Raw genomic sequence first — 18,601 nt, 5'->3', positions numbered from 1 at the left:
AACCTTCTGGGGACAACCTTCCACATCTCACCTGTTGGGCAGGGGGAGAAGCAAACGAGAGTAGAGCAACCAAACTTATCTTTGTACAATAAAAACCAGAAGTTTCTACATACACCAATACCCTATAAACATCTCTCTAACTGCCACCCACACAAACAAGAGACATTATCATAGTTCAATGTTACATTCCAGCCAGGCAAAAGCACTCATGGGGGGCACAAAGCAGAGCCAGAGGGCTGTAGCCTAAGGATAGGCGACGTGGACCAAGAAGAGGCTGGGGGACAGACAGAGATACCTGGAGGGCCATAATTCAGACCCTAGTTCTGATGTTCTCCATCCCTGCTCTAAACCCAAAAAGAGAAAGAGGAGCAGCAGGAAATATCAACAAAACCTGGTTTCCTTTCACAGGATCTGTTTTTCATCCATGTGGATTCTTCTAGTCCCTCTAGGCTGATCCATACGTCTAAGAACAGGATCCATGTGTTCTCCATAAGCTTCAGAAGGGAGAATTCAATGTAGTGCTACATTTCCATTTGAAGCATTTGAACACAGAAGGATGATGCTCAAGAGCAATTGTTGGGGCTGCCCTCACAGATCCCTCTTCTGGCGTTCCCTTTCATCCACTCAAATTCTGCAAAGCAGCAAGACTAGCACTAGAATACTGACAAGCACAATTGTCTGTCGGATGCTCAGTACTCCATTCATCGACCTCCCAAATCTATTACCCAACCTTCTCTTTCCACCACAGTCAGACACCTGTTTCAAACAAGTCATGTACTGGTTTAAGTTAGCTGATTTCTAAAAGTAGCTGCAGGAAAGATACCTCTGAGCTCATGTACCACCATGACCCCAACTTGAGCTAGGGCTAAAGAAGAACGTTCAGCCTAAAAGCACAAATGAATGTTAAAGACTAACCTATCCAGATGATGGCGTCCAAATAACGTCATTCAAAGAAACGCTTCCATTTAGGATGCTGCCTTTTCCTCACATTCAACACACAATATATTATCGCCGAGGAAGTGTTATTCTTTCCCCAGCTAGTTGGTGCTGTAAGTTTCAGTGGGCCATCTGGAATGAGGTTGCAGAAGCATCATGAGCATCTACTGAAATGAAGAACGCCCATGGCATAGCCCTTTCCCCATTATTTCCTACCTGAACCTTTTAACTGGAGATGCCATGGATTGAACCTAGGACCTTTGAGATGCACAGCATATGCTCTACCACTGAGCTATGGTCTCTCACCTATATTACGGGTGGACTAAACATTTCTCAAAGGCAATTGCACAGGTGTTTTCAGAACTATCCTGAAAATGGTAAGGCCCAAGCCTAACCAAATCTTATCTAATCTTGCAGTGCATAAGCTCTGAAAGAAGGGTGTAAACCCACAACACCAGTCAACCAATGCTCTCCACAGACAGACATTAGGGTAAGGTACTTATTTTATGACCTTCTACAGCAAAAGGCCAATGATCCTTATCTTTAAAAGTGTTTAACAAGCCACAGATTGGAAAGTGAAGCTTTTGTTTTTGACCCTCTACTTGCCTGGCAGCAGCAATTTATCAACAGCCAAACTGAAAACCAAGAGTAAACACCATGGTTATAATCCAGCCAAAGTTTGTCCCATTGTCTTCAACAGGAGGAGTTAAACACATGCTGAAATCACTCTGGTTAGAATCAATGGGGCAGAAAAAGGGCTTCACTTTAGGTGGATCATAACCTATGCCTTTCCATTGCAGTTCAGTGAGCGATAAACAGTACAAACTGATTTCCTGCCTAAAGCAGTTAAGTTGAAGCCTTCCCTTCAGCAAGCTTCCCCATTATCTGTCTCTCCCTCTCATGGTGTTGACAGGTATTAATTTTATTTATCATAGCATTTCTATGCCACTTTGTTGTCTAAAGGCCCCTGAAGTGGCTCACAGGAAGATTTTAAATGACAAAATAATGAAAAAGCAACAAACGATAAAACTCACAAACACCAAGAACTAACGTACAACAATCCAAAATTGGGGGGGGGGGGGAGTCACAAAAAGCCTGCCAAAAGGCAATGGTTTATAAAATGCCAGGAAAACAAACATACATGCAGGTATCCCAAGGAAGTATTGCAGCCTAGTCACCACCAAGAAAACCTGTTCAGCCAAGCTGCTGCCTGAAAGCTCTCATCTTGTACCAACCATCAACTTAGCTACTGCTGGCTCAAGACATTTTGCTGCCTGAAGCAGCGCTCAAATCCCCCCCTCCAAACCCAACCCTTTAACTTGTTGCACCAGACACCAATCCCTGCCTTCATCTCCACTGCTACATTTAGGCAGGTTGCTTCATTCTGTTGCCCAACAGGGTCAGCTCTCAACCTAACACCAAATAGAAGTGGGATGATGAGCAGAACCTCCTCTGAAGATCTTAACAAGTAGGCAAGATCATATGAGAGCAGGCCATCTTCAAACCTCCTTGACCTCAATCAGTTTAAGGCTGTATAACATTTTCTGAGCAGTGGCAACAGTTTGAAAGCAAACATGGCACCTGTTACGCACCTTTTTCTCTCCCTGTGCAAGCTCTGGAAGAAAATTGGTTCTGCAAGCTTCCAAGATGGTCAGCTGGCTGTGGAAAGCACCTATTACTGCCTGTCATCACCTTACCCTCCCTCCTTACGCTTGGAGCAGGTTTGCAAGTGGTTTTTAAAACATTATTCCCATTACCTTAATCCCACATGATGTCCAATGGCTACTTCTATATATAGCCCAACCCCTGCCCAGGAATTTTCTGTCATTTAGACCTTCCAAACATTGACCATGAAAATGTGGAGAAACATCAAATTAAACTGAAGGAATGGTCAAGAGACATGCTAAGCCCCTAAGCTGCAAAAGCTCATCTCTGGGGCATCAAGGCCACGATATCGAAATCAAACGCTCTGTAACATAAAGCTTTAGGTGGACTTCTTTGTTTGTCTGATTTCTTTTGACTTTAAAAAAAGTATATTCTTCCTCCTTCCTCTTTCCCCAGTGGCTGGGGACTCCACCTCTATTTTTGCTTCCTGGAAAGACACAGCTAAGTAACCTGTGGCCCTCCATATGTTGCTGGGACTACAACTTGTATTGTCCCTGACCACTGGCCACACTGGATGAGGCCGATGGGAGTTGTAGTCCAACATCACCTGCAGAGCAAGGGCTCTAAGTCTCCTCCAGTCTGCCTTCCCATCTTTAGACATGTGAACTTCCCACGTGGCCAGCTAGTATTAAGAAGGATGATTTGCATTTGACCATGGGCTTAATCTACCTAAATACAGTCATACCTCGGGTTGAATGTGCTTCAGGTTGAGCGCTTTCGGGTTGCACTCCATGGCAACCCCGAAGTAACAGAGCACATTACTTCTGGGTTTCACTGCTCGCGCATGCGCAGACGCTCAAAATGACGTCACGCGCATGCACGGAAGCGACATAACGCGATCTGCGCACGTGCAGATGCGCCATCGCGTCTTATGTTCCATTCAGGATGTGAACGGGGCTCCGGAATGGATCCCGTTCGCATCCCGAGGTACCACTGTATTGCACAGGACCACCACAAGTAGAACAGGATGTTAATGCATAACAGCATCTATGCCATGTACTGGATTTTGAAAGCAGCTGCCTGCATTTCCATTCTGTTCTGTCAGCAGCCAGGTCCCAGTGGTTCCTAAGGTCTTAAAAAGAGGACAGCCAGCCAATATTTTTTTTAAGTGTGAAGGAAGCATGCAAATGAATGAATGTCTTTGCACAGAAACAAAGCTACACCCACATGGTTTGCAGGAAGAGGAAAAGAGCTATCAAATATAAACGCTGCTCTGCATATTGTGTGTGGTGTGTGCTAGAGAGAATGCTCTCACAGGAATTCTGCTTGCTCTAGTTTGCTGGTTTGAGGACCAAGGACGAGGTTTATTCTACTAGCTAGCGTTTAATGAAGCGAGCATTTGGGGATGTGGTTCACAACATGGTTACCGGCTGGCTCCATCTATCAGGTCCCCAAGTCATCCTGCCTTATCATATGGCAGCACAGAAAGCCACATGCCTGTCAGCAACCACATTACAGGGATAGCACACTAAGAAGGGTCTAAATATGAGAAGAGCAGGCTGGAGGCTTCTATGCCCTTCTTGGGAAGCAAAAGCAGAAGTTGGGAGTGATGGAGAATCGCCTTCCTTAATACTGCTGCCATCTGGTTTTGAAATGAGCCTGGTCATCAGGACTAGAAATTTGAAAGTAGCAGGAATGCAGGAGCTTTGGAAACCAATAGGCAGGAAGAGGGACACTTCTATCTAGACAAATTGCTCAAAAATTTCTACCTTGTTAATAAGGTGCAAACAAGAAACTAAAAAACAGCATCCAGGAAGAAGAGTGCTGAATAACAACTGATCACAGGATATAGCATGGAATGAGTCATCTCAACAGACAATTTTATGTAGATGACTGTGCACCCACCCCCAATATTACATACAATGCAGTACAAAGGACCCTTTTGCCTTGTTTGCAGCAGTATCACATTACTGCTTATAAGTCAACTTGAGTAAGCAATTGTGAAAACAAGCTGAAGAAAAGGCAGGCTCACCTGTGAATACACTGGGTGCCCTCAGGCAAGCCGCTTGATCTCAATCTCTCTCTTCCTTCTTTCCCATCCCTCTCCCCACCACCAAACACCCATCTGGAAAACAGAAGCTATGTATCAGCCCTAGCACACAGTATTACTAGTTTGCCAGGCTTCAAAACAACAAACATTATAAGGTTCTTAAGAGGAACTGTAAGTTACTGGATCCAACATCCTGTCTTTCAGCAGCTTAAAATCATGTCTTCCAACATTTTACAGATGAACAAAAGAGTGTTGCAAGTATACAAAAATGGCCCTAAAGATCTCAGTGGAGCTAATTTCCAAAACTCCTCCACTATTTTATGTTTCAGATAGGTCTTCCCTGCCTGCTGTACCTATTTATTCTGCAATAGCCTGTCCCAAACTAATTTAAAAGTTGGGGGGTACTGTTTCTCCATTCGCTTAAAAGCTATTCCAATAATACCACAATTGCCCTATAATCAGCATTTCGCATCTTAACAGCTGCAGCATGTAAAATGGAGTTTAACACTGCTTCTAAGTGTTGACATGTATGCATATGGCAGTAGTATCAGACTGCAGCTGCCCTATACTGAGATTTAACATCAAAATCTACAGAATGGTTATTTTATCAATTCACTCTAGCAAAAAAATTAAAGCAACCCCCTGGGCACAACTGTCATGAAATTGAGATTGTCCCTTATACATATAGCTTGCTAGTGCCTGCACTTTAACCTATCCACAACGACACACCTTTGTAACCAAAGCAGGCAAAACCCTGTAATGGATAATCACCCAACTTCCTTGTATATAAAAAGTTTGACACTGGTGAAAACAATAGATAAGGAAGCAGTGCAATATGGCTATGCTTGAGTAACAGCATTTCCGGAAACGTTAACCCAAAAGTCCTTTCACTGCTACCAAAACTCTATGGCATATACAACGTTTCACAAAACTGCCGATTCTTTCTTCCTGTATTCATTTCAATTATCAAATATCAAATAAAAAACGAAAGCATATTTAAAGCACTCCCTTAGGCATGTTCTGCCACACCCCTCATTCTCCTGCAACTGAAAGTTCTGAGGTTACATTTTAACCGGCTTCTTAGAATTTCAAGTCTTGTTCCCACACAGGAGAAGCCATTATACCCAAGCAGAGTGTATTCGTCATCTGTAACTGAAGCATCAACAGGTTAATGGTGTGTCGTGTGTGAAGCACATAGGGCGTCTGGATCAGATGATCAAGCAACAGGGAGCAAGGTGAAAGTCAAATGTAAATGTGGATGCTGTGGTGAAATTTGGCTCAAGACCAGAGAGGAAGTGATATCCAGCACACAAACTATAACCAGGAACAGCAGACTGGAACCATGAAGCAGCAAGCCTAGTGGGTTACATACAGCAGATAAATCAGCCTAAACATATTGATATTGAGAATTTTAAAGGTCCCTGGACTGAAGATGAAGCAATATGATCTTGTCCAACAGGGCCTTTGAGCAGGGTTGCCATCCAAGACCACAGTGCTTTTCAGGGCTCAAATGGCTAATATGTTATTAGTCAACCATTCCCAGTTGCAGGCTCACTGAAACACAGAATCTTTAGCATCAAAACAGGAAAATATTGATTCAAGGCAGGTCCAACCACACTCACCAGCATCCGATTTTAAACAGAACAGCCCTTATGCTGGTATAGCAGGTATTAAATGCCACTTACTGGAACATAATGCTGTTGCCTCATTTCCATGTGCTTGGTTTGGCTTTGATCCAAAAAAATATTATCCCCTCCATGTTGCTTAACTCCATTGCCATCAAAAGAACTGTTGGTTAATTTCAAGCAACTAATGAGAAAAGAGATTCTGAACAGGAGATCACAATTTAGCAAACTAAATGTGGTTCTCGCTTACTCTGGGGGGTTGCTACCTTCAACAAACAAAAACAACAATGTGTAAACCAAACACCTTGTCAGACAGGCTTGCTGCAAACAGCCTACCCAGTGGCAAATATTTCTTCTACTGTGAAAAGGAACACGGAAAGAAGATGCTGAAAGGTTTTAGAAAAGGAACCTAGGAGGGTCGAGGGTGGGGGAGTTCTGAAATAATGAAATGTCCTGTAATGAACGTCCTTTCCACTGGATTTTAGTCAGGCATTACTATATTGCTAAAGATGTCATGCCTTTCATAATGGTCAGGTGCTTTGTCTCACAATTTAGTTTTGTACTGGTGGTCACTCACTCTATGGGCAAGAGTGCACTACAGGAGTCCATCCTATTCATGTATGTTTCGTGAGACCATCCCAAAGTACTCCTCTGTAGTCTAAGGGCAAACAAGTAACTGTGCAGCAGATCCAACTCGGTAAAAATCATCTGATACACAACATTTTGGATATGTGCTATGGTGGCTAAGAATGCCAGCTGAAAAGTCCACAGGCCAAATTTCCTCTTGGCATGTACTCGGTGTCTCAGGTGTACGCTTGGTGCCAGCGTCCGCCCACACCAGTCTTCACCAACCTGGTGTCCTCCAGGTGTTTTGGATGACAGCTTCCCAAGGGAATGGCGGTCCAATGGAGGACACCAAGTTGGCAAAGGCTGCTCTACACTGCAGAAATAATACTTTCCCACATTGCTGAGATATGTGAAGTGCTTTCAGTGCTTAGAATGTACTATATTGTTGGCATCTGTTTGTCTCGAGAGACAATGGGGTGCACCTCTGAGGGTGAAGACAAACCACTATGTTAGCAGTGACCTCCCTGAGACACAAGCTTGGGTAGTGTGTATGGATGTCCTGGGCTGCCCAGACAATAAGACCCACCTCCTGGCCTCACATATGTGGTCCAAAGATAAGCAGAGCAATAAGTTTGGCACCAGCTTGGCTGCAGGAGTTGCCAGAAGGAGGCATACAAGACGCCATCCAACCAACCGTCTTAGGTACTCCACTCTGATTTACTCCTTGGCCTTTTATTCTCCCAAAGATATCCCACAAGGTAGCGAAGGTTTAGGATCAGAGTTTTCCTTCTCTTAGATGGTGTGGCCGCTGTCATTTCTAGGAATCACAGCTTCTAAGAGCCACAGGTTCCTGCTGAGTGCAGGATGGGGGTCGAAGGTGGACAAACTACCCCAGAAGAAGCACAATGTGTCCCCCACCAGAGGTAAAACTCCTCCCTCTTAACACCCCATACACCCTGAACATAATATATAAATGCTACTATAATATACTAGTACAAATATTCTTAAAACATCAGGACTTCCGTCTCCTTCAACTTTAGCTCTTTGCCCAGGGACAAAATGCAGAATAGCGTCTGGCTCAAGGCGGCCATTTCCCCACCTCTCCCTGTGTATGCATATGGTCAAAGCAAGATCCAACCTTCAAGCAAAACCTACAGTCATTGTTCACTGTGCATAGTACATCTGGGCACTCCAGATGATTAAACAACAACCAATCCAAGCTGGGTAATAGTATACAGTGGATCCTCAGCAAGGTTTGGTCTCACAATGGCCAGGTTCACTCAACATGCTAAGTCAAACTTTAGCTTACTGAAACTGTGTGGGTATGCAGGCTCCATAAGAGGAGCTCATTACTGCTTTGTGCTTTCTGGTCCTTTTTGCTTCTGTGCCACACTAAGCCACGTTTTGACTAGGTATGTTGTCTGAACCAAGGACTTGTGGTTAAGCTCTCTCCTCACTAAACACACACTGTAACCAAGGTTTGTTTTGGTTACAGCTCATGGTGAGAAGACACTTTAGCTTTGAGCCCCAATTCAGATGAAACACTAAGTCAAACCTTGGGCTTAGGTCAATGTAGACTAGGATGAAGCAAAGTTGCTATGAGTTCCTCTCTGGGAACCCACACAGCCGCACTGATCCAAATTTTGTCTGGTTTCTACAAATCATGCCAAAGTGTGCAGAGTGAAAAATGAAAGACTTTTGTGAGGAAACAAAAGGCAATTCTTAAAGCAAGACAGTAACCACCTTCTGAGTTCTTACATGTACAGCTCAACATGAACCAGCCTTTGTTCAACCATTTACGATGCAAGAAACAAGATGAACATGTTTATTGGCAGAACAATCTCCTACAAGAAACAATAACAGTCCCTTCTCAAGCACACAACTGCAAAAAAGGCAACAAAAGTGAACTCGTAACACACATGGCTCCTGCCTGCAATTTAAATATTTCATATAGAGATGATCACCTGGATGAGTCAGCCAAGCACTTGTTTTAGCAAGAAATCCTCTCTGCATTTCTAAGCCAACGGCACATTAAGCAGATCCAACAGCGTCACCTGAAGCTTCCTCCTGGGCTCATCATTTTCAGTGCAAATGTCATGAAAGAGCAGAGAGAACCTGAAAAACTATGTAATTATTCTCTCTGACTTGATGTGACATGTGAGGATCCTGACCTGTCAACACCATGATTTCTAAAATAGGGATGTCACATCCATATTAAAAGTTCCCAAACTCCATTTTGGAACAGTCAAGCTAGCTTTTTGTACTTGGTATAGGTATTGTATGAACCCACCTGCTCTCATAGAACAGGGATTCCAAATTCAAATGTTACCTGGGTTGCTATTTGTCAGAACTGATTCTGCAGAGCACTTAACCAAAACGTCTCTGCCAGAGGTGGAGAACATCGTTATTATTCAGTCAGGCCATTGCTCCATCTAGCTCAGTATTTTTTCACATCAATAGTCCTTCAGCTTATCGGACTGGGGACACCCCCTTTAACTCAAACCTGCATGTGGGGCCCCACAAGTGAATTTTGCATCATATATTAATGTTGCTACCTCAACTCTCCATAGGTCAAGCTGTAGCCCACTAAGGGACCCAACCCACCACTTGAAGACCAATGGCTGGCAGCAGCTTCATAGAGTTTCAGCCCTACCTACAGATGCCAAGGATTGAATGTGTGACCTTTTAAATGCAAAGCAGATAATCTACCACTGAACTACCGCCCTTCCCTTGTGACCCTCCAATATACAGTGGTACCTCGGGTTACGAACTTAATTCGTTCCGGAGGTCCATTCTTAACCCAAAGCATGCATTCCCCACATAGGCCTCCCGCGGCCCCGGAAGCGGATTATGTTCATATCCCAGGGCAAAGTTCGCAACCCATGGCACCTACCTCTGTGTTTGCAGAGTTCATAACCCGAAGCGTTCATAAGTAGGACGGTTCGTAATCTGACGTGCTACTGTACTGTTGGACTAAATACCCCATCGGCCCCAGCCAGCATAGTCAATATGAGAGGGATGATGTGAGCTGTAGTCTAGCAACATCTGGAGGGCCACAGGTTCCCCATTCCTACTCTGCACATTTATCTCATTGATAATCTGACACTGTGAAATCCAGTTATTGGAAAAGCTGCAAGCATCTGGCATCCATATGTGCTGCTCACATGATTCCATTGTCTCATACCTTGCCCAGAACAAGAGAGAGCAGTCAGGTTCAGCATGAAAGTTTTATGGTGATAAAAGATATAAAGGAACAGAACATCCAAAAATTAAGGCTGTGTTCACACCATCACTTGCTGCATTCTGTGTCAGTTTAATCCCACAGTGTTTAAAATACTCCTGAATATGGCCCTGCTTTCTGCTTCCAAAATTGTGGACTTGTGGCAATCTACTGATCAACAGCAATTTCAACCAAAACCAGAAGTGAGACAGTGAAATAACAGGATAGTGGAGTAGTGAGGGTGAAGGTTCCGTTAAATAACAACAAAACAGCTAGCTGCATATGGTACTAATTTGGTGCATGGAGCTTTTCACTCAGATAAGAAAGTGGAAAGAGACGATTCCCAGCAAAGACAATGTAAAACCATATGTGCAAGTTGTGTATCTCTTTAATAAGGTGCAAGGATTTGTGTGAACACACCAGGTATTGAGATACAAAGACTGACAGATCATAAGATATTAAGTGCACCATCACCTCACCTCCTTGTGCTATTTTCTATTATGACCACACAAAGTATTATCAGTCAGAATGTGCCCTATATAACTTGGAAGGCAGGGGTTAATTATAAAATGCAGCTGTGAAGGGGGGAAATACGCCTTAAATCTGGTCTCATTTGTAAATACCCATTCTTTAACTATATGCATAGTTTAACCAATTAAAGAACAGGTATTTACAAACTATGGCATTCACTGCCACGAGGCTGAACATGTGAAGCTGCCTTATACCGAATCAGATCACTATACCCATCTAGCTCAGTACTGTCAACAGAGACAAGTAGCAGTCTGCACCTATCTGTGTCCTTAAATGTTCTGTTGTGTTATACCCCTCTGGCAAATAAATATTTGTGTTTTATTAGTTTTTTTTTAAATTGATACACAAATATACATATGGGATAACCAACATCATATAACCAGCATGCATGAAGGGGTTAATACTAGAGTAAACTGTCCTGCCAGGGTTAGCCACGGAGCAGCAATCATGTGAGGAGGTTTGAGCTGGTTGCCGCAGCTCAGACCGCATGGCTGGAACAAGCTTCTATTGAGTTCCTATACCAATAATTTAAGAACTCTAGGGTGACCCCCATTTGTTTTCCTCAAAACTCACAAACTAACCCCTTTTCTCTTCCATGTTAAGAAAGCATAATCTGCTACTATGCTCCATTATGTCTTTTCCTCATTTGTCCGCATTTATACTCCAAACTGTGCATATAACCTGAAGTAAGAAGAAATCTGATAACAGGTTCCTAATGTTCACGTTAAAGAGCCTTGAGACAGGTTGGGCAAAGCTTAGCTTCATACATGAAAAAGAAACTAGGGTGATGAAAGAATGCACTTCAACCCAGACATTCTATAGTTGGAAATCATGCCACCTTATTGGTTACAAATGAAGCAAAAGCAGCATTGGGTTTCTAAAAAGCAAATAAGCAGTGAACTCTGTTACCTTTCCTATTTACTCCTCTAGAAAGTGATTGGCTGTAGACAGAACACCCAGCCTGCTCTTGCCTGTAGAGAAAAAACCTCAGAGCAGGCCCTCCCTTATCGCAAAGCAAACACAAACGTTGACTAAAATTTAACCATCGCAGCAGGGCAGAGTCAACAACCTCCTTTTCTGTGAGAGGTATCCAAGAGAAACACAGGCAAGATCAGCAGTGGACACCCTAGCCCTTGTGCTTATCTTTTCCTCATCTAGGGTCTAGGAGAAGACAGATGGTGGAATCTGTGTTTTTGTAAAGCTGTAATTACAGCAGTTTCCAAGGTTCTCATTTGTTTGGGATCAGTGCGTAGCTTTTGGTCTGGACAATCAAGCAATTGGCTATAAAGGTCTGGTTAAATTTTTACCCAGAACTGTTGCAATCTTGGGAAGTTAACTCATCCTAGGATTGGATTGGATTGGCAGACCAGTCCTTACTCCTTAGAAATCTTTCATTTTAATGCCAGCAGAGGGGAGTGGAGGGGAGATTATCTGACTACGTAAAAGATTAGAATAAGTCATCCATCAAAGTTCAGTCAAGGGAAAAGCTCAGCTTATGATTATAAAATATCGCCCAGGGTGCAGTGACATTTACAGCCACTGTCCACCCCATCCCCCATTAGTATCAGAGTCACAGGAAATTGGATTTGCTCTGCAGGTTACATATGGGTTGCTCCCTGGTAAGATTTAAGGGACAGGCAAAAGGATAAGGTTCACATACCAATTTAGCCAACTTCAGTCTTTTCATACTCCAGTTTTATTACACATGCAAATCTGCAAACACACATATGCAAAAAATTATATTTCTGAGATCTTCCAAAACTGCTCCAAATTTATTTTCCTCACCTACTATCCTGCCTCATCTTTGGGAATCCATGAAAAGCAGAAAATCAAGATCTATGCTGGCCAACTATATTTATTATACTCAGATATTGGTGGAAGAAAATGGATGAAAATAATCTCAATGGCCAACATATTCCAGCCCAAAAGCAGTAGCCGCCAACTAATCTGACCTGCACAAAACACCTGCCTGACTTCTGGAATTCAACAACGATCCCAACAGGCACATAAGCAAAACCTAGGTCAGTCAAGACCCAAAGCAGAATCATATAATCATATAATTGCAGAGTTGTAAGGGACCACAAGGATCATCTAGTCCACCCTGCAATGTAGGAATATTTCACCCAATGTGGGGCTCAAACCCACTACCTGAAGATTAAGAGTCTCATGCTCTGCCAACTGAGCTATCCCAGCTCATATCCCAAAGGCTTGGTATTATAGGCATAGTGTACAACTTCACTCCAGATATCCCACCTCAAGCTGTAAACCATGAGTTGTAAGCATCCATCTGTCTCAGGAGACAATGGAAGAGTACATCTTTGGAAGTGAAGTCAAACTTCTCTCTGCGCTGCTCCTGACAGTCATTCCTCCTCTGGTCACTGCTGTGGATGCACAACCTGACTGTCTGTCTCCAGGCCCTACAATCGTCCGCAAGGGATTCCCATATGGCAGGGTTAATGTTGCCAGCCTTCATGTCATGTGTGGTCACCAATGCTGATGCATGGAGTGCTGGCAACATCCTGATTCAGGTTGCTGGCCTTTGTCAGGCTGATGGCGAGACCGAACTCCATGGAGGCTTGGGCAAAATGGCTGACAGAGCTCCCACAGAGTGCACTGTCAAGGCTGCACCAAGGGCAATCAACATCTCTCGGATAAGAACATGTCACACTTTTGTCTTGGCACAGAGATGTGCCAGGTTGAACAGACACCATTGCTCCTTCAATGGAAGCTGATGGCATAGGAGAGCAACAGAGAGTTGGGGTGAGAACACAGTCCTGTTTCATTCCATTCTTTATAGGGAAGGTGTCCAAGGATGAACCATCATACTGGACAGTGACATGCATGTTCTCCTGTAAAGACCTGATCATCTTGTTGAGCTGTGTGAAGAGTCATTTTTTGTTGAACAAGGGCAATGAAAAGGATGTGCAATGGGTGTCTCTGCTCTCAGCATTTCTCCTGCAGCTGGCTCAGTGAGAAAATCATGTTGACTGACCTCCAAGCTCTAAAGCCAAATTGTGACTTGGGATAGACCTTGTCAGCAAGTGAGCATAAATCTGTTGAGAACTACTTGGGCAAAGGCGTTCCGCAGAGTACTCAGCAGATAGATGCATGTCTCGTGGCACAGATCCTTCTTCCCAACACTGCAGGTAAATACCATGGAGGTGCATCATGAGGGAGGAAGTGAAGCTGGTTTTCAGCACTTCTGTTGGGATTCTGCCCTGTCCTGAGTCTTTACCACACGTTTGAGAGTTGATGGAGTTTTTCAGCTCGTCAAGGGAAGCAGGGACATCCAGCTCTTCCAAGACAGACGGAGTCTGGATGCTGTCAATTGCTGTGTCAAGAGACCATGTTTTCGGGTAGAGGCTATTTGCTAATTAAATTCTCAATGTTCTTACTCAGTTGTATCATTTTATACTATTCATGTGTTATTCTCCTTTCTTTTTGCAAGCTACTTTAAACACTTGTTGGAAAAGCAGAGTATCAGTGCTCAAAAACAAACCAAATAATGCAGTGCAGGCTAGAGACAAAGCAATGCCAAATGCTTTTACTGTTTCAAGTATCTGACGGGATTTGCTTTTACACTGTCAGATCTCTTGTGAGTACTGAGACAAGGCTTTATTGCCGAGCATACCAGTTGAGCAAAGGGAGAAAAACACAGTAACAAGCAAAGCAGTACCAATGCCCCAAAACAACAGCAGTTTTGGGGGCTGCTTAATGTCTACCAGTTACAACCCTTCAGGCTGCTATAACTTTCTCTAGCCATTCGCGGGAAGCACAATGGTTTCCTTTATCTCCACCAAGACAAGTGGGATGCAACACAAATTTCAGTAGCTGGGAGCAGTTGTTAGGCAAAGACCATTAAGCAAAATCAGAAATGGGGTGGGGGAAAAGACTCTTGCCATGACCAAAGACCATACCAACACCAGTATCAACTACTGACATGATAAGGTTCGAGGGGCTTGATTACACACTAACCAATTTTCCATTCTCAAATAGTATAAGCAAAAGAAGTATGCCAGAATAAGTTAAGGCCAGCCTCACACAGCTGCGTTTTAATGTGCAACAGTTTTTCCCCCTCTTATGGACAGCTTGGATTAAGCATATGCACACTGAAAAGTCCAAGCACTGGAGCAGGATAGCAGGTCCTGATTTGCACCATGCCAAGTCCAGGTTTCCAGATGATGCTGTTGTTAAGCTGGGATCTGGAATTGCTATACAAAACTCCTATTGAAACAAGACCAAAAGTGATTTTGCATACCAACCCCAGTATGCAAAAGTGGAAGGACATCTAGGTTAGATATTTATTTTAAATGGAAGAACTGCCAACCATGGCAAAAAAAGGACAATTCTCTATCAAATGTTGCCAGAGGGAAAGTTTAACCATGAAATATACAGAATGAGAAAAAGTTCATAAGGAAAGCAGAAACAACAGAAATATTAAGGAATCTGGAATCGAATAAAGTTAACGCAAAACCCGCCTTGAGAGATCACTGATGCACACCCACCCACAAAGCAGAAGGCACAGAATCCAACACCAAAGAGTTCTAGCTTTCATTTAAAAACACAAAACAAGTTTCTAGTCCTTATGGCATGATGGGCTTTAAAGTAAATAGGCACTGTGGGGTGAAATTTCCAAAGCTAGAGTGGGGCTCAGTAGAATTTCTAGCTGTCAGACAGCAAGATATTAATGGCCTGCTTCACTTGTTTGCCCTTTCTTGCAGATACTCTGTATTTTGTGCACATTTCTTGATTTGCATATTTTATCCTGATTAATGAATTCAGCTCTCTTTTTTTACTGCATAATACCCTGCAAATGTGGACAGCCAGAAGACAAGACTGAAACTAGCTGAAATGTTAAATGTATGATTTGCCTTTAACTAGTTTTTTTCATTCCAATAAAAGCTGCAGCAGAAGAATGGGGGAAAATCAAGATCAGGATTCAGATGCACAAGAAAAGTTTTCTACCCTCCAGTCATGATCCTGATGCTCCCTTTCCCCAAGTGTTATTAACCCAGGAAGGAAACTTCCATTATAATTGACCTTACTCAGTCCCACCCAAAGAACCTCATGATGCAGTAGCCTTGCTTCAAAGCATCCCAAAAATAGTTATTTATTCCCATACATTTCCATCCCGTTCTTCCCCATAGCCCACCATGGAAGCCCAGAGCAGCTAACAACCCTAATTACAATAATCACAATCAAAAACCCATTTAAAATTACAACAAAATTAAAACCCTGCTTAATGTTAGCTGAAAGAAAAGGGCCACTGAATTTGGTTCCCAAAGACTCACATTTCTGTACTTTCATAACCTCTTACTCCTGCTCAATAAAGTCACATGTTAGGTTAATCTGTATGCTTGCCAAGAGGCAGCATAGTAGCACTGGGAACCATTAGCACTGCCTTTTGTACCAGAAGTATCACAGAGTCTGATAGCTGACATTTCCATGTATCAATGATCTCTGAGTCAGAGTGGAAGTATGAGTATAAAGTGTCCAAAGATTTCTTTGGGCAGACTTCTGTGCATCCAACATATGCAATCATAGCTCCTTACAAAGGACCACACAACAGCAGTTGCTGTCTCTTGGCCACAGACAGCTTTCCCTGAATACTGTATTCTAATATCTGAACCACTTATATCCACCAGCAAATAAGCTGGCATGACAGCCCTGACTGCTGAATTACATATGTGATTCTAAATCAAAAACACACATTTACTTGGAAGGAAGCCCCAGTGATTTGACTTCTAACAAACATCAAGCTAGAAATGCATTAGACTTCAAAGCTCATTTAGCCATAAGGACGTTATGATTTTTTTCATCATATAGGCATCCCTCCCTTCCTCCAAGGAGCTCAGTGCAGCAGACATAGGATTATCCTATTTATTGTCACATTACCCCAGAGAGGCAGGGGAGACTGTGATAATGTAGCATAAGGATGGTGCACAGGTGCCAAGATCCATAGGTGTGTAAGGGAGCTTGGCAGTAGAGGTCACAGATTCAAGCCTGGAAAAATCAGTCCTCTGGTCGATTTCCTAGGCTGCCTTTTGACACTACCCGAACACTTTGGGGGCTTAGTTGCTTTTAACCATGAGAACTAGAAAAGCATTTTTATTTAAAATACATAAAAGTCAATATCAAGAAACCCAAGTTCTATGCCAGATTCTACACAAAATTCCAAGAGTTCCAGGGGCATAGCTGATGGGTATGCTCCAGCCTAGCACATAATGACAAGGTATGGGAGATAAAAGGATACCAGCAAGGCAGAGGCTTGTTTAATAATATACATTATTGAGACTTAGGAAGTGGAACCTGCAAGGGCACAATGACACAGTCATCAGAAAGTAGGTCAACCTTTGGCACTGCGTTAGTGAGGTGAAGCAAAATAAGTCTTACATCTCAGCATGAGCTTGACTATAAGAGCAACATTCAGAAGTCATTAGAGCATCTAAAATTGAAGACAAATAGTTTTTTTTAAAAAAATCTTACTTAATTTCAGATTCATAATTAATGTTTATATAAGGTAAAGGTAAAGGTACCCCTGCCCGTACGGGCCAGTCTTGACAGACTCTAGGGTTGTGCGCTCATCTCACTCTAGAGGCCGGGAGCCAGCGCTGTCCGCAGACACTTCCGGGTCACGTGGCCAGCATGACGAAGCTGCTCTAGCGAACCAGCACCAGAGCAGCACACGGAAACGCCGTTTACCTTCCCACTATAAAGCGGTACCTATTTATCTACTTGCACTTAAGAGTGCTTTCTAACTGCTAGGTGGGCAGGAGCTGGGACTGAAAGACGGGAACTCACCCCGCCGTGGGGATTCGAACCGCCGACCATGCGATCGGCAAGTCCTAGGCGCTGAGGTTTTACCCACAGCGCCACCCGCGTCCCTTTATATAAGGTACCAAGAGCCAATTATATAAACTGGCATCAAGGATACTTGTTCTCCTACTCAATAAGGATACTTTGCCATCAGGTTTTCCCCCCCACACCAAATACTTATAAAATACTTTACACCAAGATGCATACTAATGCTCTTTTGGATAATAGGCTGTTTCTGCAAAGGATCTCATCATTATCTTGAGCCACTGAGCATTTCAAGGACTCAATTACCTCCAAATTTCAATGACAATCTCTTTTAATATACCTAATTTTTTAAAAAAATCCTAAATTGTGAATCTAACATTACAGGCAGCGCTTTTCCCAACAAAATGGAAATCAAAGCAGCTAACAGATTCAACTGAAGCACTCTGAGCAGCAGAACTATTACATGCTTATTTTGGACTGGATCATATCCACTAGTAAAACAGTAAATAAAAAATTCATTGATACAATATGAAGCACAGAAAATTATTTAAAAGAAGTGCACTGATCTGGACTGAGAATATTATTTTAAAATGACATTACAAATCTGGGAGTTTCTTACATGTAAAAGTCAGTGTTTCATAACATAACCCTAAGTGGGTAAAATGAACATGGGAGATTTGGAAAAAAACAGTAACAAACAGTTTGGAGATCTGTTTTCTGGTAGAGGCATTAAAACTTACCAACAGACCAGAGCAGACTTCTCAATGGACAGATGCTAATTTTTCAATGCTTCTAAATTGTTCCTGTATAAGGAAACCAGAATTATTAGTGCAACTATCAAAGAGAAGAGGTTCTTTTAAGACCTATTAAACCAAAGCACAGAACCTTATTTTTATAATCATCAGACAACATCCTCTAATTTAGGGATGAAAACCCTTTTTCAGCCAGAGGGTCACATTCACTTCTGGACCACAAGACCTGAAGTTCCTCACCCCATCTTAAATAGAGAATCTCTTTAAAAATGTACTGAAAATATTTACCTTTCACTCCTTTTCCAGTCCAGGCTCAGGCTTGTATTATACTCCTTGTTGCTCTGATGTTTGTTGTTACCAATTTGTGTTTCAGATTGTTATATGTATTTCCTATTAAAAGAAATAATGATCTGAGACGACTCTGGAGTTCTGTTTGTGTATACTTTACATGGCAACATGATTTCTCTCTTTTTTAAAAATAAACCCATTTAGGAATACGAAACAAGGATAAAAC

The 18,601-nt window shown here is 42.7% G+C and overlaps 1 protein-coding gene across 4 annotated transcripts in view; it reads right to left on the bottom strand.

Annotated features, from left to right (window-relative positions):
- SEMA4G (semaphorin 4G) overlaps nucleotides 1-18,601 on the bottom strand; it is a 94,684-nt gene that overhangs the window by 62,667 nt on the left and 13,416 nt on the right. For 3 of the 4 annotated variants that reach the window (XM_083737935.1, XM_083737934.1, XM_083737933.1), the window contains exons 2-3: nucleotides 18,376-18,477; nucleotides 18,076-18,138 (exon numbers count right to left, since the gene is read on the bottom strand). The exons of the other annotated variant lie outside the window; for it this stretch is intronic. The gene's annotated coding sequence lies outside the window, so the exon portion shown is untranslated. The remainder of the gene's footprint in view (nucleotides 1-18,075; nucleotides 18,139-18,375; nucleotides 18,478-18,601) is intronic. 4 annotated transcript variants of the gene reach the window in all.

Source organism: Podarcis gaigeae (assembly GCF_964106915.1).
Source record: "Podarcis gaigeae genome assembly, chromosome: 5".
Lineage (NCBI taxonomy): Eukaryota > Metazoa > Chordata > Lepidosauria > Squamata > Lacertidae > Podarcis > Podarcis gaigeae.
The sequence above is the reverse complement of the archived record's forward strand: the minus strand, read 5'-3'. Positions and strand labels throughout refer to the sequence as shown.